This window comes from Amyelois transitella, chromosome 18 (genome assembly GCF_032362555.1).
Source record: "Amyelois transitella isolate CPQ chromosome 18, ilAmyTran1.1, whole genome shotgun sequence".
Lineage (NCBI taxonomy): Eukaryota > Metazoa > Arthropoda > Insecta > Lepidoptera > Pyralidae > Amyelois > Amyelois transitella.
In genome coordinates, this window is record NC_083521.1 from 7,028,287 (window position 1) to 7,053,884 (window position 25,598).

Consider the following 25,598-nt stretch of genomic DNA (forward strand, 5'->3'; position numbering starts at 1 on the left):
CCCATAGTTTTACGACATAGAATCTTTCCAAGTTATAGACAAGCATAGTATAAATTAAAATAAAACTAATTTTATGACGCGTAAGTACCATATTAAAACCAGAGCGAACATATTTTATAACGTCATTCTTGGAGAAATTATTTCTCTATTTTGACTGATTGGCTTTTTATACACGTTAATATGTATGTATCGTAATAAATTATTAAACTACCGGAAAAATAACAATTTTTACCTTTTATTGACAATTGACTTATTTATATACAAAGTTAATTCATTATTCCATTCATGCATTCTCCATAGATGGAGTTCTATTTGTATTTAATAGAAATATATAGCTATTACAAATATGGATTTAGTTCCTAAAATCTGGAGTGAGCCCCTTATAAGACTAATTATGGTGTAAAAAAATCTGCTTCCTTTCATGACTTGACTCAAAATATAACGTGATTTTTACCAAAAGTTATTTTCAAGAGTAGTAAGATGGTTTGGTCATGTGAAAACGGTAAATTAAACATGTTGAGTGAGGAAACAACAAGCGCGTGAATTGGAATATTTGAAGAGGAAAATCTAGTCTAGCGTTTAAAAAATCATAGGGACGTTCTGACAAAAAGCTTAAACCGACAGCGTGCTTGAAGAGAATTAAATTTGCAGACGAAGCGAAAGAAGTATGCAGGGATCGTGGTAAGTTTAATGTTGTCTCTGCCTACCACTCCGGGATAAGAAGGTGTTTGACTGAGTATGACTATAGGTTTGATTGCCCTTTTCTGTATATATGTCTTTTAAAAGGACACAGCACGAACCTTTTTCATTCTTTATTTCACTAGATTTAGATGAGTGAAATGATATATCACTAGATACATACATACATACATATAGTCACGTCTATATCCCTTGCGGGGTAGACAGAGCCAATAGTCCCGAAAAGACTGAATGGCCACATTCAGCTGCTCTGCTTAATGATGGAATTGAGATCCAAATAGTGACAGGTTGCAAGCCCATCGCCTAAAAAAAAGGATCGCAATTTTATAAGCCTATCCCTTAGTCGCCTTTTACGACATCCATGTGAAAGAGATGGAGTGGTCCTATTCTTTTTCGTATTGGTGCCGGGAACCACACGGCACAACCGGGAATCACTAGATTGAAATAGTATTTTGTCATATCACTAATATTTTTTTAGTAAGAAGATGTATTAAATAGGAATATTCACCATCTTCCGTGATTACGTGATATTCCTAGGGATTTCGCGAAATCTCTGGTTACTTCATTTTCCTGCGACATATGTATACGTACATATAAGCGTGGGCATACATTGCAATGTGGCAGTAGGTACGAGTAGTAGCGAGCTACAGCTCGTAGATAGATCATCGTAGCACTCCGTAGAGAGCTACTTCGCATATTACTGTGAAGGCCTGCAGGCCAATTCTGCTATTTTATTTTTAGCCGAAACGGATCTGAAACGCTTTGATGACAACTTTTGGTATTCTACTAACCATTTTTCAAAACGAAGTCGTAACGCATTGGTTACGCAGCCGAAAGGGTTCGTATTTTTTAAGTCAGCTTCGTGATACTGATAAATCTGCGTTATAAATATCTTTTCTTATAATCCATGAACAATACGTCGTAATTCAACATATCCATTGTATGCTGCAATACAATTACAAAGTTTCATCTTAATTATCCAACTGACCATTTTTTATTTGTGCTTGTGGTTGCCGGCACTTTAAAATAGGACCACTTCCTCTCTTTCCCATGGATGTCGTAAAAGGCGGCTATGGAATAGCTAGGCTTTAGCACAGCTATTCAAGTATTTCATTTTTCTTTTAGATTTTAATTCACAACATACATTAAATCACGTCTAGGTAAATCCGTTGCGATGTAGACAAAACCAGCTGTCCCGAAAAGACCAACAGGCCACGCTCAAATAACTCAAACGTCTGAATAAGCCTAAAAAATTTAATTCTCACTGTCTCCATTTGGCTTGCTTCTGATATGTAGATTTGCTTTAGGTATTTTTAATACCTATTTTTTTCCTAAACGTAACGATTCCGTAAATTGTCAATAAAATCAATACCTCACGTTCACGCTTAAATTTATCAATCTTTTTATATTGAAGTCGAAAGTATATTAATTTTGTGCGATCCCAAAGAATTGCTTTAGCTACAATACTCACAGCTTTTCTTAATATAAACTCCGTCTTCGAGTCGTAACCCCGGGTTTACATTTTATAATATGCAATTATGGATTGTAAAAATGTTAAATGCTTTCCCGTAATGGCCGAGTTATAAACCAACGGTTATATAAGGAGTAGGCAAATTGTAAACTCATTCCGCGATTCGCCGAATTAATATAAAAGTTTTGCAATTAGCCTGGCAGTTGGCAATTATGTCTGCAGCCCAGAAGGCTTGTTAGAATTCTTTTTTCAAGGCTTATTATTTTTTTAGTATAAATCCTTATTTGTTAATTGCCTTTGTTGTGCCTTATTCGAAATTTGAGTTTACGGGTTTTGATAAGGGTATTAATAGGCTATTACACTCTTTTTTGAAAACTGTTTTAAATCTAATTTAAGAAGAATGTGTACTAAAGATATGGAAGGACTATTTTGAAAGTTTATTTGAAAAAAAGGAAGGAAATAAGAAAGATTTCTGCTATAGCGAAGAAAAAGAGAATGAGATGGAAGGCGAAATTGAAATGTTCGAAATTGTGGAAGCACTTAAGAGTATGAAAGCGGGAAAGGCTGCTGGGTGTGATAGAGTGTCGGTCGAGATGCTTAAAGCAGGAAAAGGCGTAGTAGCTAGTCAGTTGTACTGCCTTTTCAATTTGTGTTGGAGAAGCGGCCGAGTACCAAAAGATTGGTGTAAGGCTGTTATCGTGCCACTTTACAAAGGAAAAGGGTCACAGCTGGACTGCAAAAATTATCGTGGTATAAGCCTGCTTAGCGTCGTCGGCAAATTGTATGCTAAGGTATTGATTAATAGAGTCAGGAATGAAACTGATGACAAAATATGGGATGCTCAAGCGGGATTTCGAAAGGGAATGGGATGTACTGATCAGGTCTTTTCCTTGCGGTGCATAGCCGAAAAGTTTTTGGCCAAGAGTCAAAAAGTCTATTGCACATTCGTAGATCTGGAAAAGGCCTATGACAGAGTTGAGAGGAATGAATTGTGGTCAGCACTTTCTATGCATGGGGTGAGCAGTCTCTTAATACGAGCACTGAAATCCTTATATGAGGATTCGAGTGCTTGTGTCAGGATAAACGGAGCGCACACTGAGTGGTTTAAGATTGAGAAAGGCGTTAGGCAAGGATGTGTTGCGTCACCGTGGCTGTTCAACCTATTTATGGATAGCTGTTTGACAGATTTGAAAGAGTCTAAAAGTGGATTAAGGATGAATGAGTTACTCGTCAAATGTCTGATCTATGCCGACGATCAGGTTATACTGGCGTCATCAGCGGAGGAGTTACAGGAGATGGTAAACTGTATGCATGAAGCTTTAAAAGAGAAAGGAATGAAAGTGAACGTAAGTAAAACTAAAACACTGGTTTTTGAAATGGAGAAAGAAATGACAGCATGTAATATTTTGATTGGAGGAGAAAAAGTGGAGCAAGTGAAAGAGTTTGTATATCTAGGATCAAAGTTTACATCAGATGGCAAGTATGATAGTGATATTGAAAGGAGAGTGAACGCGGGGAACATGGTGAATGGAGCTTTGCATGCCTTTATGAGCAGTCAGAAACTATCCAAAAAGGCTCGACTGGCTGTGCACAGGGGCGTGTTGGTCCCGACATTAATGTATGGGAGTGAAAGTTGGGTATGGCAAAAGAAGCATGAAAGCAGAATAAATGCAGTGGAAATGAGAGCGTTAAGGAGTATGATGGGTGTGAAATTGAGTGACAGGATAAGGAACAGCGTGATAAGGGAATGTTGTGATGTGAAAGAAGATGTAGTTACAGGAATAGAAAAGGGTATGTTAAGATGGTTCGGTCATGTGGAGAGGATGAATGAAAGCAGGTTGACTAAGCAGATATACAAGGAGAGTGTGGAGGGAAAGGTCGGAGTGGGAAGACCTAGACGAACGTATCTTGATCAAATTAAGGACGTCCTGGTAAAGGGTCAGGTCAAAAGTACCCGAAACCGCCGAGCTTGTATGAAGAGAGTTATGAATGTGGACGAAGCGAAAGAAGTATGCAGAGATCGTGGCAAGTGGAAAGAGGTAGTCTCTGCCTACCCCTCCGGGAAAGAGGCGTGATTTTATGTATGTATGTTTTAAATCAATCCTGAGACTGTGTTATACCTATAGAATTTTTATTAAAATTTTTTGAAGCCGAAAAGTGCTCTAAAAACGATTTATTATTTATGATTTTGTATTTTCGCGCGAAAACGCCATCCGCCATGCTGTTTTGACTCGTGACGTCATACTTTTAGTAAACAATACGGCTCTACGTAAGACTAAAGTAAAAAGATTTTTGTAATAATGAATTACAATACATATTGTTGGTGTCTTGTTTTTGAATGCAAGAATACAAGTATAAAAACACCAGAAAAATTGTGGATTCCACTGCCAAGTGATATTAAAATGAGAAACACTTGGTTGAAATTAGCAAGAAGAGATCCAAAGGCATTGTCTACAAAATCAAGATTGTATTTCTGTGAAGACCACTTTGATGTAAGTTAGCATTCATTGTAAATAGTAAAGTAACCACAAGTCATGTTAATATAACACCAACAACCTTTGAGTACTTTTAGGTTATGTTATGAACCTATGATGCGAGTTGATTTCATATTACGTATTAATCCTCGGTAGATTTATATTGTCTGCTTTCACAAAACCGTCTTCCATGATTCTATTAAATTATTAAAGAGTAAAAACCCAAAAACGTGATAGAAATTTTAAAATTTCAAAATAAACAGAGCCTGACATCATCAATATGTTTTCGATTCGATATTTGTTTACTAAAAGTATGACGTCACGTCAGTACCCAACATGGCGGATAGCGTTTTCGACTTTTGAAGAACAGATTAAAAAAGAGGATTTTTTAAATTGAATTATAAAATCCATATTGCACTTTTATGAATAATGATCGATGTTTTTCTTTTATTTTTTACAAAATCTATAAGATACGTGCATTTTTATATTTTTTTTTACATGGTGTAAAATAGCCTATTTTAATCAATATTTTTCTACTAAAGAGTAAAATAATGACTTTGGTAATATCACGAATACTATACTCATCTTACATACATACATATCCCTTGCGGGGTAGACAGAGCCAACTCGAAAACACTTATAATCCACGTTTAGCTGTTTGTCTTAATGATAGAATTGCGATTCAAATAATGACAGGTTGCAAGACCATCGTCTGCAAGAAGAATCCCAAGTTTAAGCCTATATCTTAGTCGTCTTTCACGACATCCATGGGAAAGAAATAGTGGTCCTATTCATGCCCGGCAACCATCATTGGTTAATAAATCATCATTAGTTAACAAAAAGTTAATAGACTCTCAATGTGAAACGTCATATTTTTTTTTTTACTTTACTAAGGGACTTCTTGCCATTAAAAAAATTAAACCTTCACAACATTGGGCAATATATTTTACATAAGTCTTCAGCGCATGTTTAACTATTGAGCTTACTTAGTTAATATATTGGCTTTACGGTCCCACGACTTTTGGCAGCACGTTCCCTTTCTGGACTTTAATTTTGACTTCTTAGTTGAGAACTGTGAAGGCTTGAGAAGGTAGCTTGCTTACTAAGACTACTGTTAGTTGGCTTTACGAACTCCACAAACATAAAAATTACAATAAAAAAGATCCTCCACAAGAATATTTACTTTCAACCTTTAAAACTTAGCTACTCAGTCATTCCCATTTTCAGTGTGGCAATTTTAAACCCATACAAATGCGGTAGTAAAAATTTCCAAGCTCATTTTCAATTACACGAGTGTCGTAAAAGGCAAAACGCGGTATCTGCCAATCGCGGACCTCCTAGCAACATTGCTGTGCGTTATAATTTCACCGCTAAGTTTTTGCGACCGCAAAACATATTACCCCTATCCCATATGTTTTAGAAACTTAGAACAGGAGGCGCCGTTAATGTCAGATATACAGTTTTAAACGTTAACAGTACGTTTCTAAGATTAAATTCGAATGTGGAATTTTTTCTTTTTTTTTAAAGTTGTGAATATAAAAGTTTATGGTGTCGTTTACTAAGTATATGGAATGCACATTTTATGTCATTCGTCTTTGAAAGTATGTTCGTGGGCGGCCACATACAGTCATACAAAATATAGGTATGGCAATAATGATAGATCAAATTATTATTACATAATTTTTTATTCTAATAAATTTTCCAATGATATATAAGAAAACTATGTATTTTAATAATAAAACATCCGAAGGAAGCCTTCAAAATGTAATCTCCAATGCTGAACTAAATACAGACATGGATTACATGACAGCGGTCATAGCAAATGGTTGATAAAGGTCATAATTATATCTCATTGACCTTTTGGCACCACGTGCAACATAGTTATCTTTGTTGCTATTAGATAGCTAGATGCTATGACCTTTGATATAGTTCTTGTAAATTTACATAATTATTATCCATCCGTATATAAATCCAGGTATAAATCTTAATTTGTACATTATACATAGATTTCCACGTCTGCTTTTATATAAGAAATTCCTATTATTGGAATCTGTTGTCGAAAAGATTTTATAAAAGATTTGAGTGCCGTGCTGATTTCACAGTTAGAATAAAACACAAAATAAAACAAGCGCTAAAGGTAAGTAAAGGACAACACAATTTTGAAAAACAAAAAAATGTCACGTCATGATTTGTGTTTGCGTTATCAAGCTATATATATGTAGGTATAGTAATATACATAGATAAGTACATATTACATACTAGACGTCAACCAACCATAGTAAAATTTTAACGACGCCATAAATTCAACGCCTAACGCTTTATATGCAGTTAGATTCTAGTTTGAAGAACCGTAATACATTTATTTTCTTCATATAAAAGTGATACATATTACTTATTTATGTACTAGTTCCCTTATTAATTTGTAATCAGTTATAATTCAAAGTATCTTTTTCCCCCGGCTTCTCTTATCTGTACTCTGCACTATGTATATGTATGCAACATTCATGGAAACGAACAAACAAACCAACTCACTTTCACATTTACATTATTAGTATGAATTAATCACCTACTTATTTATTTATCTCTTACTGCATTGTTTTCTCTCTTGAGGATCGTCTGTGACCACGATCCTAATATGATAAGTAAAGTTTTATGCAGAATGTGCAAGTTTCATCACGATGTTTTCCCTCAACGTAGAAAATCAGTTAGCTCGCAAGCAAACTAATGTTTTATTATTTTTTTCTTACATAGAATATAGAAGACACATGAAATATGAATTATACTACAAGTATGCTACTTATTTCAATGTTAATATAAATCCGTGTGGTTACCGACACTTTTTAAATAGAACCACCCCATATTTTATCCATGGATGTTGTAAAATGCGAATAAGGGATAGGCTTTTCAACTTGGGATTCCTCTCATAGGCGATGGACTAACAACCTGCCACTATTTGAATCTCAATTTCATCATGAAGCCATACAGGTGAACGTGGCCTTTCAGTCTTTCTGAGATCATTGGCTCTACCTACCCCGCAAGGGATATAGACGTTGACTATATGTATGTATGAAATATATTCATTGCACAAGGTGGCTTTGTTGTTGTCAGTACTGTTTATAATTTAATTATTAACTCGGTTTCTTCAAAGGTTAGTAAAAAAAATAAAATGTTTCCGTTGGGCTATTCTTTAATAATCCATTTTATCGATTTCGACAAATGAATATTCGAATTTTATTTCAAAACATACACTGCCGTATCGGCGTGGACTATTCAGTTACAAAGTTGCTGAACTATTTCTCTCTCTTTCGTTATATACAGTTTTACAACTCGACAGAGAAGGACAACGATAAAGTTTTACGACTGGAGTTCGTGAATAGCTTAAGGGCTTAACATTTTCATTGCTTATTTTGCGACTAATTTTATGCTAGTGCAGAAGTAGGTGTTCCGAGAAATACGCTTAAGAAATGTTATAATTCCATTTGTGAAATAATTCCCATGTTTCGGTGATTCTTATATATACTACAAATGTCTTTTTCCTCTTGGCTTTAGTCCTTATGTATTCTTAGCACTCTAGAGAGGAGCTCGGGGTATGCCTTTGACCATAAATTTTGGTTTGAATGAGTCAGGTTTTTACACGAAGCGACTCCCGTTTGACCCCCAAAACCTATGTAGGGGAACCTAACCCGTATCGGATCAATAATGGTTACACATCCATTTGCCTTAATGTGCAGGTTTCCTCACGATGTTTTCCCTCACCGTAAAAGCATCAGTTAGTATTCAAATTAATGTATATAACTTCGAAAATAGTCATTGCTACATGGCCGTGGTGGGATTCGAATCTGTGCCTTTATGCAGAACCTTAGCCTTTATAAAAACAACACGGCACCGTATGTGTAAGATAAATTCTTTGGACACCTACCTATATAGTATCCAATGAAAATTGCAATAAATAAAATCAAATATTTCGTGGATTTAAAACCGAAAGAGATGCATTGCAGTGCAGCCCTGTGGAGCGCAAAAACGTGTTATTTTAACCCAAAGGCAGTTAACGAAAATTACACACATACAGCCTTATTATTTTAAGTAGTTAGCTAATTGTTCAATTCGCAACCGGTCCCCTCAAGATGTTCATGAATGAGTCTTTTAAATGTAGGTATGTTTGAAATTATCCCAGTTTTTTGCGTCATTGACAACAAACAAACTCGCTTTCGCATTGATAATATACATACATATGGTCACGTCTATATCCCTTGCGGGGTAGACAGAGCCAACAGTCTTGAAGACTAAAAGGCCACGTTCAGCTATTTGGCTTAATGACAGAATTGAGATTCAAATAGTCACGATTGCTAGCCCATCGTCTAAAAGAAGAATCCCAAGTTTATAAGCCTATCCCTTAGTCGCTTTTTACGACATCCATGGGAAAGAGATGGAGTGGTCCTATTCTTTTTTGTATTGGTGCCGGGAACCACACGGCACTAATAATTATAATAAATGATATTATAACCACGGCATTGATAATATTAGTATGGATAAGGATTATCTATATTTGTAAAACTCTTCCCTTAATGAGTGACTGACAAACAAAGGACGCCCAAAAACCATCGGGTCAGTTGCACAGTGTAGAGACTTGAAATTTCGCACGTGTGTATCTTCCTTATGTAGTCTAGGAGAGGATTTCCCAAAATTCTCGCGGGAACGGGAATAGACGGGATATTATCAAGACAAAACAGTTCAAAAATAATTTGCTATGAAGAAAAACTAACATGTATAAAACAGAAAAAAGCCGTGTGGTTCCCGGCACTAATAGAAAAAAGAAAAGGGCCACTCCGGCTCTTTCCCATGAATGTCGTAAATGGGCTTGTAAGCTGTTAATATTAGAATCTCAATTTTATCATTAAGCTAAACAGCTGAACATTTTTAGTCTTTCAGACTGTTGGCTCTGTCTACCCCGCAAGGGATATAGACGTGATTATATATATATATAATGTTACATTGAAGCTTTATCTTTTTAAAGTGGGTGTAAAATGTTGAAACCGCCTCTGCTATTAATCAAGGTATCATTAAAATTAATTGTTCGTTTAAAAAATAATTAATCACACACGAGTGAGACACAAAATGAATGGGCTCGGCTCATTTGTAAATCTCTGTCCAGATGGGGGTCATTTGTTTGTTTGTGTCAAACGCAGTACTTACAGAGTTGTAAAGCCACTGGAAATGCCACTTCAAAGCAAAGATTTATAGTTTAACTAGTTTATGTACGTGGCTTCGCCCGCTTGATTAAGCACCACCAATCAACAACACTCGCCACTTACAAAAGAATACAGGTTTTTCGCAAAACCCACGGGATCTACAGTTTATACCGGGATGAAAGTTATCCTATGTCCTTCTTAATTACACATACATATATGAATGACATTTCAAGAAGATTAATTCAGTAGATAACCCGTCAAGAGGTAACAAACAAACAAACTTATTAAATGGCGCTTAATTCGACGCTTTTTGTAACTGGATGCTTTTTATAGGTGGTGCTTAATTCTCGCGGGCGAAATTGCGGGTAAAAAGCTATTGTCTAATATAATATGTCCTTTCATTTTATTTATTTCAATGTTGGCGCTCAGTAGGCGATAATTTATTGCGCATGGTATTAATTGATTTTTATTGAGCTGGATTTACAATATTGACAACTTTATTCTCCTTGGAAATAGCGGTCAAGGCTTTCGAACTTATCCAGCTGAGAATTAAGATTTATTTGACTTTAGTCTTGGTGGTGTAATGGTTAACTCGTCTGACTGTTTTACTGGATGGTTCGGTCTGGACCTGAGTTCGGTTCTTAGCGGTTTTTGCCCAGGAAAATACGTTGCCCTGTATCTCCATTACCGGGGCTTATTATCACGGTCCAAGAGTGAGAAATTCAGGTTATTGTATGTATTTTCGCTTGTATTATGTGACCCTATTACATATCACACCAGTATGAATCACATTTGTCGCTTATTATATGAATGAGAAAATGTTCAGGTAACTGTATGTGTACCCACGATCCAATATGGGTTAGGTTCCTTTGCATAGGTTCAGAAAGTCAGACGGGCGTCGCGTGGTGTAAAAAAATATCCAATCTAGGATCGTGATCACAGGCCGACGCCCGGCTCCTCTCCAGGGAGATCAGAACACAACCAACCAGCACTAACATCAGAAGGATGATAAAAATATATATATATTAGATACTTAATTAATACCTGGTAAAGGGTCAGGTCAAAAGTACCGCCGAGCTTGCATGGAGAGAGTTATGAATGTGGATGAAGCGAAGGAAGTATGCAGAGATTGTGGCAAGTGGAAAGAGGTAGTCTCTGCCTACCCCTCCGTGAAAGAGGCGTGATTTTATGTATGTGTGTATGTATACTTCTGTCTTATCTTTAATATTATATATCTACAATAGTTTTTCTCATCCTTTTGTGGCAGCCAACAACACTCACGGTAAACAAATTAAAGTTATTCTATTCCAAACTTCCGATAACAATACAGTACTCATTTAACCAACGAACTGCTACTGAAACTTAAACTCGTCTCACTAACTAGTCCTAACACAGTATTGGTTAACACCTGGACTAGGAAATTATCAATTTGTCAAGTGGTCACCGACAAACTTTCAGCTGCGGTTTGTTTTCAAACGAATAAAGTTCCCTGTGGCTCCGTGGCGTGCATTGGGCGGTGTGCGTCATGCTTGCTGAAAACAGTTTTTAGGTACCCTCAAATGATGATTGGGGTAACTCTAGTTACTATCATTTGGAGAGTGTTAAACAAAAAATACGTTCAGTCATTTTCTATGTACCTAAGTACGGCAATAAATCATCATGTTATGTCAATCTGCTGTCCCTTATCCTCTCCATATGCCAAAAATCCCTTTATATTGAAACTTAACTTTTCATCAATGCTCAAGATTTTAGGCTAGTTCTTATTTATACGCTAAATTTCTCTGTTTCTTGAGTTAAAACTGCGGCACTTGAAGTTTGGACATTAATCTAAAGTTTACGTTTACGATTTTCATTATACATATCTTTAGCCAGGGTTTTGCGCCTGTAAGAAGTTTCAAGAAGTGTATGTATAGACATTACTCATGAAGGTCTAACATAAATTTTTGGAAACATGAAACTTCCTAAACTATTAAAAAGTTTTTGAGGTTTTTCATTACAAAAATGCAGTTATTAAAATAAAACAAACAAAAATCCCTTTAAAATATTATTATGAAGTAAGAAACGTAATATGTAGTTGTTTTTCGTAAAAATATTTTAAAAGCAAGGATTTATCTCGCAGCGTCCCGCAAAGTTAGTCCACCGCAGGCACCGCATTTCCGAAAACAATTAACACACGCGAACAATTTGTTTGCTGCGGTCATCCGATAATTACTCGTAAAACGACTGAATGTTTATAGGGTTGAGCTTAGACACACTTGCGACACGACACGACGCGACGCGATTCATTTCCTTTGTATGGAAATGTTTGCAGCAACGCGCCCTGTGCATCTTAGCGCGGCTAGTAAAATAATAATAAATGTGAAAAGTTCGTTTAGGCACATATTTCTGTATATTACGCTTTCAAACAAAGTCAAAATCAAAAACAAGAGGTTACCTAAATAAGTAAATTTGGATTTACATAGCACTGGCCCGTACCAACATTTTTTTTTCAAATATGATTATTGCTTCAGCCACTGAACCAACTTTGAAACTTAGGTTTAGTTACTACCTTAATCGTATTGCGTCGCTAGTGTGTTATGAACAGACTTTACGAGAACATGGGTACTATTTTCGAAGGTTACTCACTCAAAACCAACCAATGTTCGTCCCATCAATCAATTTAAATTTACATGTCGTAAAGTCAAGAAAAACAAATTTAATTTTTTAATCAACTCTATATTATTCATTCGCGTCTGACCAACAGCCAGCAGCACGGGGTTAAAGTAATAAAATGCTTAAAATTTGAAAAGCGACATAAAGCCGGCGATACACGGCCCGTAGTAAAACGTCCGACGTCCGATATCGCGGAATCCGGCACATCCTATCAAAACTTTTATTACGATCCTTTGTCCCGCTCCCACTAACGCGGTTATAAAGAGATAGTATTATCTTTTTCAGAAATTCATTGTCGTTGCAAGTTTTATGTTTCCAGGAAGATCGCATATTTTTATTGCGTCTCGTGGATTGAAAAGCCCGCGGTCTAGAATGTCTGTAGTTTGGATGTAGACAAGCAAAAATGAATATTATATTCGGGTCACAGGCGATTGCTGGAGGAAACAAATTTAAGTATACGCATTTTTGAAAGTCATTTCATATTTGACATTGCAAACTCAACATTGCAGCAAGAATATTTTTTTTTAATAATTGCAATAAGTAAACAAATTGCGACATCTAGTTATCAAAGATCAGCTACGAATGTGGAGGGATAACAGCGGTTTGACTCAATTTTACCAAAATAATGTAATAAAATTTCTTCCAACCACTAGTATACTATTTTCACGTATAGTAATGAAAAATGCACCTCTTGCAAAATTTACTTGCAATTCCTAAAAGCGAATTCTCATAAATATATCCCGGTCATAAAACGGGAGTATTCGGTTATAAGGTTTTACATCCTGAGTCGTAACTTAACGCAGAGTGTATATTATGTTATTCTGTACTCGGTCTAGCCTGAAATTTAGAGCTATATTCCCTAATCGAAGTCGAAGAAATGTATATTAGTTCCTTCATTTTCTTTATTAATCTCTCTCAAATTCACGAACCAAAATGTGCATAAGCCAATTTTTTTTTTAAATTGTAAGCATTTTTACAAAGCGAGGCCTTAGTCCAGGTGAATATGACGAAAGAAGACGGGCAGATTTTTCAAGATATGTCCGAAAATCATAAATTCTTATTTTTTATTGAAACATGCGAATGGTGAGAGAAGTGCAAAATAAAATACACAGAACTTACAAAGAGATCGCCATATACCTCCTTTAAGGTACCTTCACAAAAGGACGTCCTTAATATTTAAAAAAAGTAATTTGCGAAAGCCAATGGTAAAAGAAGTTGTGCTTGTGCGCAATAAAATACACACAATTACAAAGAGATCGCTACACACGTATACTACTGTATCTTATTTAGATAACTTAATGCAAGTGTTAGTGTAAATTTCAAGCACTTTAATTAAAGTGAGGTACGTCACGAGCATTAAATGTACGGGGGCCATTGTAAATTCCTGCAGCGTTTCGTTTTCATGACTTTAGTTAGAAAACGCCGTCGGACTTTTATGGGCAATTTCGGTTCAGACGTTTTGTTATATTACCAATGCTTTTAAGGTACTGCACCTCTAGTAAACATATGTGCAGTTTACGACCTACTAGTTTATGGAAAATGTGTAATATGTGACGGGGAGTTAACGTGAATTTATTTACTGTGTTCTCGGGAACTAGCCGACGTGTCACATCTTTATCGTTTGCGGAAATGGCAGAGATGTATACATGTAAATACTGCGTTAATTTCATGATTGTCTCATAAAAAAAATTCTCAGTTATTTAATTTTTCTTATTTTCAATTGATACCTTTTGATATTTATTTCTTGGCCTTTGTCTCTTGATATTAGGCCAACCCGAGCAAAAAAAAAACGGTGAAATGATTTTTGTATTTGGGTCTGAATCTCTAAATCCCTGTTTAGTTACGACGACTCTCCGTGAAAATCATGTAGTTTCCGACCACCAATCATGGTTAAAAGGTCAAAATTTACGAATATTTTGTTATCAGGGGACTTTGACAGGTTTTCTCACGATGTAAATGCTAATCCGTCTTTCATACAATTACAGAATTAGAGAAGTAACACTCAAACTCGATAATGAAGATCTGCAAAATGTCATTCATAACCCCGTTAGCTTGATTCTCGTGCGCTTTTGTTACAATGCAATAAAATGCGGCAACATGTTAAATCATGTAGGAAAAGTCACGCGAATTACTAACACGTAGTTTTAAAAAGTGTACACACACCTCTTATATATTTTACAATATAGATGAAATAGCTACTTAAATCTAAAAGAGGTTAAAACGTCTTTCTTTTGCATTAACTAGCTTGATGCAGTGTGACGTTCCGCGGAGACAAATAAAGATGCATAAATCATATATTTACGATGCGTATGAAAATACTAACATATTTTTTTTTTGTGAAAAAGAAAACACACTATCGTAGGTTCAAGAAACAAATCGTGAATTTGCTACTCATCATTTCATGTTTATGCAAATCACTGGCCCCATGCGTCCGCACCTTTACTCTTTTGTTCGTCTTAAACAAAGTCAGAATAAAGTTGTAAACCTGCACAATAATCTCGGCCATTTTTGCTAGTGTCGACACTTATATCATTCCCAATTAGACTCGCGTACTGAGGCGAATACGTCATAAATAGAAGTTTATGGGTCTCTCGTATAGTCTCTAATAAAGTTGATGTTTAGTGGTGACTTCGCACACTTTAAAGGCCGACTTAGCGTCTGGAGAACAATTACGATGCAACAGTATTGTATTGAACTGTTTAATGGCCCAACACTCGCTAAAATTCGCTATATGGCCGAATGAGAGGCGGCCTTCAGAGTATTTACGATACGAGTATGTTTTACTCACCATTTCCCGCGTCATTTATATTTGTTTTGTCTATTTGAATCTGGGAAATAGGTTAACTGAGCAAATTCATTAGGAGAATGAGAATGTTGGAAGAGAAAGGCCTCAACAAACTTAAGTACTTAGCTTGATTAAATCGGAGACATCCTGGGGAAAAGGTCAGGTCAAGAGTACCTTAAATCGACAAGCTTTTGCATGAAGGGAGTTGTCGGGGAAGGAATATGGATGATATAATAGCAATAAAAGTATCAGGAATCGTGGTAAGTCATCAAGTTTAGTCTCTGCCTCTGGGTAAGAGGTGTGATTTTATTTAAGTATGTAGATTAAATCTTGCTTGACATAATATAGTTACTTCTCTAGAATTATTTTCTTAGCTTTAGCGTTGGTTTAAACCTTGGGGTCTTACGAGACAATATTTTCCTATTGGTTTTATTTTAACCTTTTTTAACTTTTAAACCGCATTATTTGTCACCTGTCACAATTTGAATCTCAATTCTATCACTAAGCCAAAAAGCTGAATGTGGCCTTATAAGTATTTTCAAGAATGTTGGCTCTGTCTACCCCGCAAGGGATATAGACGTGACTATATGTATGTATGTATGTTATTGTTACAAAAATTGTAGTATTATCATAAGTTACAGAGTTAAATTATGTACAATTATTATAATGACTATAGCATTACATTGGTTGCCTGAGAGATAAGATCATTTTTTGTATTTCTTTTAGTAATATCTGTTATCATTAGTTTTTTGTTGCAATAAAGAGTGAAAAATTTTGTGCATAATTCAAATTGCATTACTTGCATGTTTGCGTGAAGCTTTGAAAAGCTCAAACGTAAGCTGGAAAGTAGGTCAAGATTTATTACTGGCACTTAATTTCAGGCAATAAACGAGACAGAGTCAACCTGAGTAAAATATTAATGATATCAGTAATTAATATTTTCTTGTTACTGTGTAAATTTCTATGCAATAAAACAAACAAACAAATAATATTCACATATGGTTCTATTTTTTATAAGGCTTCTTACTTATCTACACTTACTTGAAACGTAAATTCCTTTCATTTCTACGACTAAAAGTTATAAAAGAAAATAATTGGTTTCGTGTTATTTATATGGGGTATCGTTGTTTGTAGACCATTTCAGGTAGAAAAATATGTTTGGTATATAGCACAGAACACAGATATTACACCAGCCACGCCTCTTTCCCGGAGGGGTAGGCAGATACTACATTTTTCTACTTGACTCGATCCCAGCATACTTCATTTGTTTTATTCATTAATCTTTTCATGGAAACTTTTCCATAGAAATAATTGACCTTTTACTAAAAAGTATACCTTTGTTAACATACTTACATACATAAAGTCTCTTTCCCGGACGGGTAGACAGAGAAAACACCATCCTTCCACGATCCTTGCGTACTTTTTAGCTTCATCCATCTTCATCTTGTACCTTTCACCAACACGTCCTCGATTTGATTCAAAATAAGTACAGTCTATTGCATGTAAAGGCACCGAATTCTAATACGTGGTAATAGAGGCGAATTTGCATTGAACTTGGGTTGGTTGATATGGTTCTGATCGTACTTTTATCTTGCCCGGTACTTTTGTTTTGATAATTAAGAAATTAGAAAACCAAGAATTAGAGTTTGGAATAATGACTTTCTCCGTGTATTCGTATGTAATGTAGTACATAAACTGGCGGTTGACTAAATTACGCCATTACTTTGCATCGCCGGATGAGTTTACGAGGCGCTCCGACAAGACGCATTTTAGCGCTCCGGCGACGCGAAGTGGCTTACTGCTGTGATGACGCTTACGTGACGATACTTTTGTCTAATGTAAGTAAAAAATATAATAAATGATTCCGTAGATTCGCCCGCGTAAGAACTTCCGCTGTCAGGAAAATTTCGTGATATCATATCGTCACATATATATCTCTTGTAGGGTAGCGTAGACAGAGTCAACAGTCTAGAAAAGACTGAAACTCTTTCGAGATTCAAATTGTAACAGGTTGCTTACCCATCCTTTACAAGAAAAATTCCAAGTTTATTATCCTTTCCCTTAGTCGCTTTATAGGGCATCCAGGGGAAGATATGATATTATTATATGATATAAGTATTTAAGTTTCATATGCTGAAAAAATTACTCTTGACAAAAGGTTAAAGTTGATGCCAATTTATTTACCTTACCATTTAACCCAATAGAATTTGTCATATTTTAAGAGAAGGGCGCATTTTTTAATTTCAACACGGTTTATCCATTTTCCCACGTGTTTTTTAGGTATTAACAGTACCTTTGACTTCTTTGAAAATTAAATTTATCTTGATTTAAAAGTTTACGCTTTGTATTTATGGAGAAGCGTAAGATCAAATACCAAGTCCCAAGTAAAATCTAGATAGACATCTTTATTTCTATAGTAATATCTGAAAGGAGAGCACCAGAATTGTAGCCCTATTAAATTAAATTCTAGGATTCGTCTAAAATGGCGTTATTATGCGATCCGGATGAGTTGTTTTACGAGCCGCTCCTGTGATAGATATAACTCCAGCGAGACACATTTTAGCGCTCCGTGAAGTGACGTCATAAAGCGGCCATATTAAAGGGAACAATTTCCGCTATGATATATACAAAATTGAAATTAAATATTCTTGTGTGGAATAGAGCGACTTGTGTCCTTAGCTTTATGCAAATCCTTCATTTGAAAAGATACGTAGGTAATCATACCGTTCTTAGTATGTACTCGTATTTAAAAAAAAATGCGTGATTCATATTACAAAAGAATTAGTTTTTTTTAACGCTTTCCTTTCAATACATTGATACATATAAACGTTTAATCACGCCTTTATCCATCACAGCGTTAACAGACCCAACAACGTGAAACCAAGTTGGATAGACTGGGATGGCATCGGATTCTTCTGCTGTCACTGTTAGAATACAATAATCATGGTTTTTCTAATGTCATTTAAAACACATCAACAAAAAACAGCGAGCTCTGCTCGATCACCCAGGTGCTAATTACATCAGCAGCAGGGCAAGTGTCCCCAGCAGTGAGATAGTTAATCGAATTAAAATAAATTATTACTTATTAACAATATTCCGTTCGAATTAAATTTATAAGAAATATTTATTTATAAGTGTGTCTCGTCGCTTGTATCTCATTTGCGCGTGCGTGCGGAAAAGTCGTAAGTTTGTTACACCTTTTGATATAAAGTTTATAAATCTATGTGTTTTTATTATATTACTTCTTTAACTGTCAGCTGGTAAGCTTACAAATGACAATAACAGCTTAATCAATTTGCTTTTACATGGCACTTTATATGCGGAATATCTTTATTTGTATTGACCGATTTCTTTTTTATTTTTGCACGACTTTCGCATAAAGAGAGTTATGTTTATCAAGTAATGTAGACTGGTGGAAGATCAGGTCAAGTGACCCTTAACTGACAAGTTCACATGTAACAATATGACGAATGAAGATGGAGTAAAAATACCTAGTATCGTGTTTAATACTAAGTATTTGTTTTGAGCCACATGTTTAATCTAGAAATGTTTCACATTCCCTCAGAAAGTAAACCTAGTATATATTCTTACATTCTTCGATCGTTACGCCATCTCACACGCAGACACCATCAAAAACTTTCAAAATCAATGTGATAACAAACTAGCATCGGACGAGATGACTAATTAAAACTTATTAATCACCGCACCACTCCCGGTCGTAAAGCCCCCGGCCTTAACGGCGCAAACTGCACCGGGTAATAAAAGAAGTTTTCCTTTAAAACCTTTAAAAATGCAGGCTGCACTTCGGATTTCGATGGCAGTAAAGAAAGCGCAGTTTTACGGCCGCCTGTTTGCAACGAACGAGGGAACGCACGCGCGTGACATTTTACCCAACAACCCACTTTGATTGGTTCGCGAAAATTGTTTGCGCCATTTTAGCGCTTTTGAAAGGATTATTTTACAGTCGACGACAGTCCAAATAAACCAGGATTGTGTTTAGGATTTTTATTTACAGAACAATAAAAATCTAAAGGTAACAGATTAGAGCGACCATTTGACAATAGCATGGCTACGCAGTATTATAGAAGTACGAGTAAAGGGACACTAAAGAGATTTTTCAAAAAGAGTGCGCTGTTAGAATCAAGTTGCATTTTGTTGCGTGTGGTCCCGTGTCCCGGCACCAATAGAAAAAAGAATAGGACCACTCCATCTCTTTCTCATGGAGTAGATGACGACTAAGGGATAGGATTATAAACTTGGGATTCTTCATTAAGGCGATTTAGGATAGCAACCTGTCACTATTTGCATCTTAATTATATGATTTAGCTGAACGTGGTCTTTCAGTCTTTCAAGACTGTTAGCCTTGTCTACCCCGCAAAGGGATATAGACGTGATAATATGTAAGTATGTAGCTGTTGCTAACACGAGAGCAGCGCGTGTCATAACCAAGGTTTTAAATATTTCTTGTTAAATTATGGGGAAAAATTAGGTAAATTAAGGTTAAAGACCAAGGATCAAGCTGAAGGTTCTCATAAATAAGGTGGTCAGGCTGCAAATTGATCTACTTACTGTTTTGTTTACAGTCACAGTAACAGTTTACATACCTAACATTTTAATTCCCAAGACGGAACTTACATCACGCGACAAAAGGTATTTTTTTCTAAATAAATTCAAATTTACTAAAAGATCTAGCTGATATTTACTTTCAATTTCATTTTTATGGTAAATCCAATAAGGCCGCTCGCACACTGCACTACTTGAGCGACAGTTTCCGTAAAAGGGCTATAAACTCGATTGACGTCGGAGCTATTTCGTCCGAATCGATACTAACCTCATTTCCAGTTTAAAACTCTTCTGACTGCATTTTCATTAAGCAACATTGACCTTTATTGGCGTGATGTTAGATCAAATAAATGAATTTATTTTCTTTGACACGATACGTGTAACCTCTTCGAATGTTTTTTTTTAAATATTACTCTTATAAAATGCCCGTTTCATGTTGCCTCTTACAGCATAAATGAGTACCGGAAAGAGCTAGAGTCTTCCTACTCTTAAGTGCTCAAAATCACATAGCACACATATTTACACCTTCATCCTGGACAAAGTATTTACTGTATTTGAGAGCGTTGGTGGTCGAATCGGTAAAGTGCCTGGTTAAAACGCGGTTGCGCCGGTTCGAATCCCACCTCGGCCTTGTAGTACCAATGTTTCGAAGTTATGTACATTACTTTGATAAACTTACCGATGCTCTTAGGGTGAGGGAAAACATCATGAGGAAACCGGCACATTCAGGCAACTGGATGTGCAACCATATGATATAATACGGGTTAGATTCCCTTGCAAAGGTTACGGAGGCCAGACTGGAGTCGCGTCGTGTAAAAATCTGACTCACTCAATCCAGGATCTATGGTCAAGGGCTTACCCCAGGCTCCTCTTCAGAGTAGTGAGGATGGAACCGAGACTATAGCAAGGAAGAAGAAGAAAGTATTTACTGTTCCATTTGTTTTGGTCTCTCATGGCTTCCGTTTCAGGGACGTACTCCGCTTTGGTGCCTTCTATTTATCATCACTATCGCTACATATTCTAAAATAAAGATTCCCTATATTTTTTGATGGCATGTTAGCGCTAACCTCGGAAAGTTGTGGGCAGATTTGTTGTTGGAAAGAGGGTTTTATGAATAAGTTTCATATCTATAAATACTACCCGTGCGAAGCAGGGTCGTGGGTGTAAAATAATTAAGAGGGGATAATCGTCGTCCCTGAGTCTAGACCCTAGTCCTTAGACCTTGTCTGAGGGGATGTTGTTAGTCCGTTACTATCTATAGTTTATACCAGCTCATGGATCATAAGAATATACATAGCATTGTATTGTATTTTTTTATATAAATTGACAAAACGTCTGAGAGGATAATTCCTATTTCCTTTTACTTAGGCGAGGTTCAAAACAAACAAAACAAACCTAGTTTTAGTTTAAGATTGTTCGGTCCCGTTACTGTCCACAGTTTATACGAGACCTTGTTGAGAGAGCATCAGAATGCACATAGCATTGAGTCATCTACACGTGAGCGACTAACCGATTGCCGGCGGTCAAGGGCGTAGAGCGTAGTTACACGCGCGGAAGTCACGTGGCAAATGGATTAACGGACATTATTTGTTCCTGCTTTCTTTTCGTTGTTAAATATACATATTACACTTTAATTCGTTACGGGTTAGACAGAGCCAAAAGTGTCGAAAAGCCTTAAAAGACACTTTTAGTTGTGTGCAGCTTAATTATTGAAGTTAAGTTTAAGTGACAGATTGCTAGCTCGTCGTCTAAAAGGAGAATCCCAAGTTTTGGACAGAAATATGTGACGTCGTGCCGCTTTGGTCACCCCTACGCGTCTTAACAACCCGGGAGACCTTTGGACTACTACAGTGTTCACTAAGTTAAGTAGCTCCATATCCTCTGGCGGTTACTGGCTGGTTCTCGTGTCTATAGCTAAACCCACGCCTTTTTACAACTTGTTAAACTAGTTCTTATAAAGATTGTCTGTATTCTGTCAATTTTTAATTTTATCTCTCTCGAACCAGCAATGTTTTACTTAAACGCCGTAACTTGGCGCCCAACGTGGGGCGTGTTACTAAAATGCCACAAACAAGGCCCAAAATTGATACCTCTTACTATAGAGTTGATGACTTAGCCACTCGGCTACCGATGTTTTGTCATGCAGTTCCTAGTTCTACAATAGTACAAAGTGACTATAAATGCGGAAGACAACGCAACTGTGTAAAAGAGTATACAATAAAAGAGTGTGTCAAGACCTAGTGTGCTAATGAATGCAGCTAGTGCATCGACAATGCAAGATCAATGGCGCTTGACACCTATCTACATGCGATTTCCATAACAAGGCCGACTCGTTGCAAAGAATAGAATAATACATTCACAATTATATAGTTCACCGTTTTTTCACTCAAGCAGAGTAAAGTAAGACCTAATTGGACTCGCCACCAACTCGTAACTTTACCAACATAGTAGTTATACAAGCCCAAAAAAAGGGCGAGTGCGTTGCTTTTGAATTTGTTTATTTGATTATACAAATAATCACGTCTATATCCCTTGCGGGGTAGACAGAGCCAACAGTCATGAAAAGACTGATCGTGGCCTACGTTCCGCTTGGCTAAATGATGGAACTGAGATTCAAATAGTGACAACCTGTCACTATTTGAATTTCAGTACCTTAACTAGGACTATAATAGTTCCTTAGCTACATACATACATATGGTCACGTCTATATTCCTTGCGGGGTAGACAGCTGGCCACGTTCAACTATTTGGCTTAATGATAGAATTGAGATTCAAATAGTGACAGGTTGCTAGCCCATCGCCTAAAAGAAGAAACCCAAGTTTTTAAGCCTATCCCTTAGTCGCCTTTTACGACATCCACGGGAAAGAGATGGAGTGGTCCTATTCTTTTTTGTATTGGTGCCGGGAACCACACGGCACTTCCTTATAATAACTTCCTTAGCTAGGACATCATTAATGAATTCAAAGTAAATAAATATATAATAGGATTTTTGTATAGTCTAATTTTAAAGGGTACAATAGGTACATAGCTTTAGGCATCACCTTTGTTCATTTGTATGCAGTTTTCAAGGCAAGTCGGGTGACCGAGTTCACATCGTCATACAATAATGAGACCGCAGAATTAAACAGATATATGTGTGTACAGTTGTTCAAAAAATTGTACTTATCAGTACACACACATATACATCTATATTACTTAGTGTAGTCAGGGTCTCGAATAAGCCTTATCTCAGGTTTTAATGACTGTATTGGGATTAAAATTATAACGGTAGCTTTGCTGGCCCATAGCCTAAAAGAAGACTAACTCGACTCGATCAACTTTTTTCAATCTACGCATAATGAGTGTCTCTATTTGAATCCAAATTGTATCATTGAGCTAGCAATTATCATTAATCTAAGCCAAATAGCTGAAAGTGGCATATCAGTCTTTTCAGGCTCTATCTACCTGACAGAGGTGTTTATATGAATGAGTGAATTATATTATGAAGTTTCAGATCTGTGACCTTCTTATTTTGCCATTTGAACAATAGCTCACAAATTAACAATGTTTGAATTACTTTTATTCAGCTTAAGACAAGGTGGGCCATGTTTATTTTTAAAATCGGGATTTGAATAACTAACTTACTTATAATCAATTTAACAAATTAAGATCCTTAAGGAACGAAAGGCTATATGTATATATGGTTATATTGTATGAGTTAAGTAAAATCAGATTTGACCATTGATATGAAAGAATATACAATAAGTAACAGTTTTATAATTTTTTTTTTAATCGATTATGCCCCCTGGTTCACCCGCGTATAACGGATCGTCTTATTTATTTTCCATTCACTGTGAAATTATAATATAATATGTATATTGATTTAGGTATAAGTAAATAATGCTGGCAGTGCGGTGTCGGCCGCAAATTACCAGTTTTAGTGCCAATTTGCTTTTAATTGCTAGAATTTTACGAGATCTATTAAACTTTGATTACAGAGTTGCGATACTATATTTTTTTATGCTGTAGATTTAACATAGCGCATAGGTTTACTATAGAAATGGATAACTAAAATCATCCACTGTGACAGGTTGAAAAATTATTATTAATACCTACAGGTTGGAGGTCAATTTATGAACTTTGTTTTGTCACTCTTTTTGGTGGTTGACCTTACAGTAGAGACAGAAAACATGGTATGATAAAAATATGCCTTGTTAACGTTGTTGGTCGGCTGTTCTTTTTTAGTGTGTGTGTGCGCGTGTGCGTGAGTACATGATCGCGTGCGTGTGAGTTTTTATGTGAAACATGACCATTGGAATGTGAAACAAAAATCGTATCACGGAGATAAAATTATGAAGATAAATGTGCGGAGTTACTCTGAAACTGAGCAAATGATATATGCTTAACCCGTTGTTCCTCCCAATCTTCCGGTCATACGAGCCGAATCATGGGAGGAGTGCGCTGGTCTCCCGTTATATGTCGCAAACCCTTGCATTTGTAGTTTTCGTGTCCGTGATCTATACTAATATTATGAAGCTGAAGAGTTTGTTAGTTTATTTGAACGAGCTAATCTCAGGGACTCTTTGTTCGAATTAAAAATTCTTTTTAACATCATGCTGCAACTATTAGGAGCGAAGAAATGATGGAGCTTCTTGGAGGATTAGCTGTATGATGGCATGATGGAAATTCAAATAGCTTAACAGAGTTATTGCGAAAATTGGGTTGTGGTTGAATACTAAGATAAATAACTCTCCCTCATAAAAGTTAACCTGTTGATTTATAGTTTTACGAATAAAGTCCCATGTGGGAATTGTTTAAATAACTACATATTAATTGTCTTATTAACGTGTTATAAAAACCAGCCCAACGTGAGTAAAAAATTGGGTTCCGTAGGACCGTCGGTTATTATAACCATTTACTAAAAGTTTTTCTTGAATTAACCCTTGCCTTCATTGTCAAATAAATTTTATTCGTGATTTAAAAATGACTGTCCGTTATTTTTATTTTATAATAATTTGTTACATGTTTTTTTCTAAAATGTTCAGTATCACGTTCATTTTTATTTAAAAGAAAATTATTCGAACTATTTTGCTGTCATTCACATCAAAGTCCTGCCAGATGTTTTGAAGTTGGCACCAGCTACAAAAGAAAATAAATAAATACAGTTTTTTCACAAACTCCACGGAAACTATTGTTGTTTTTACCAGGATGAAAAGTGCTAGGTATATGTCCTTATCCAAACTCTTAATTATATATCGTATGAGATGGGATTCCCACTTGTAGTATAAAAAAAAGTATGAGAAGACTAAATGTAAAAACATTGCCTATATTTAAATACTGTTTTTAAACTCGTGCTTCTAAATAAAATTATTTTTTGTAGTTAAATATAAAGATATTTTTTTAAATAAATAAAAAACCTTCTTCTTTAAATGTTCAGAACCTTCATTTATCAAAAATTTCTAACTTGTTAAGTTTTTACGCTTGCCTCGAAGAACGCCCGAAGAATTATTTTTTGTTTCAATGATATGACCTTTGCTTGACATATACATGTGTTAAGACGTAGTTACTATGAATAACTACGGAAAAAACGTTTATTGGATCGTTTTCTTAGTTTTTGAATACCAAATTGAATAAAAAGGGGAAATTTATATTTCACGTGACGTGACTATATACTATATCTATGTATGTAAATCTTTAAAATTAATACAACATATAATGACGTTTTTATCCCTTACGGGCTAGTCAGAGCCGACAGTCCCGAAAATACAGCAAGGCCATGTTCAGCT

The 25,598-nt window shown here is 35.9% G+C and overlaps 1 protein-coding gene across 3 annotated transcripts in view; it reads left to right on the plus strand.

Annotated features, from left to right (window-relative positions):
- The window catches only part of LOC106130043 (protein doublesex), a 121,610-nt gene that overhangs the window by 48,038 nt on the left and 47,974 nt on the right, over positions 1–25,598 (plus strand). The gene's annotated exons all lie outside the window — the stretch shown is intronic.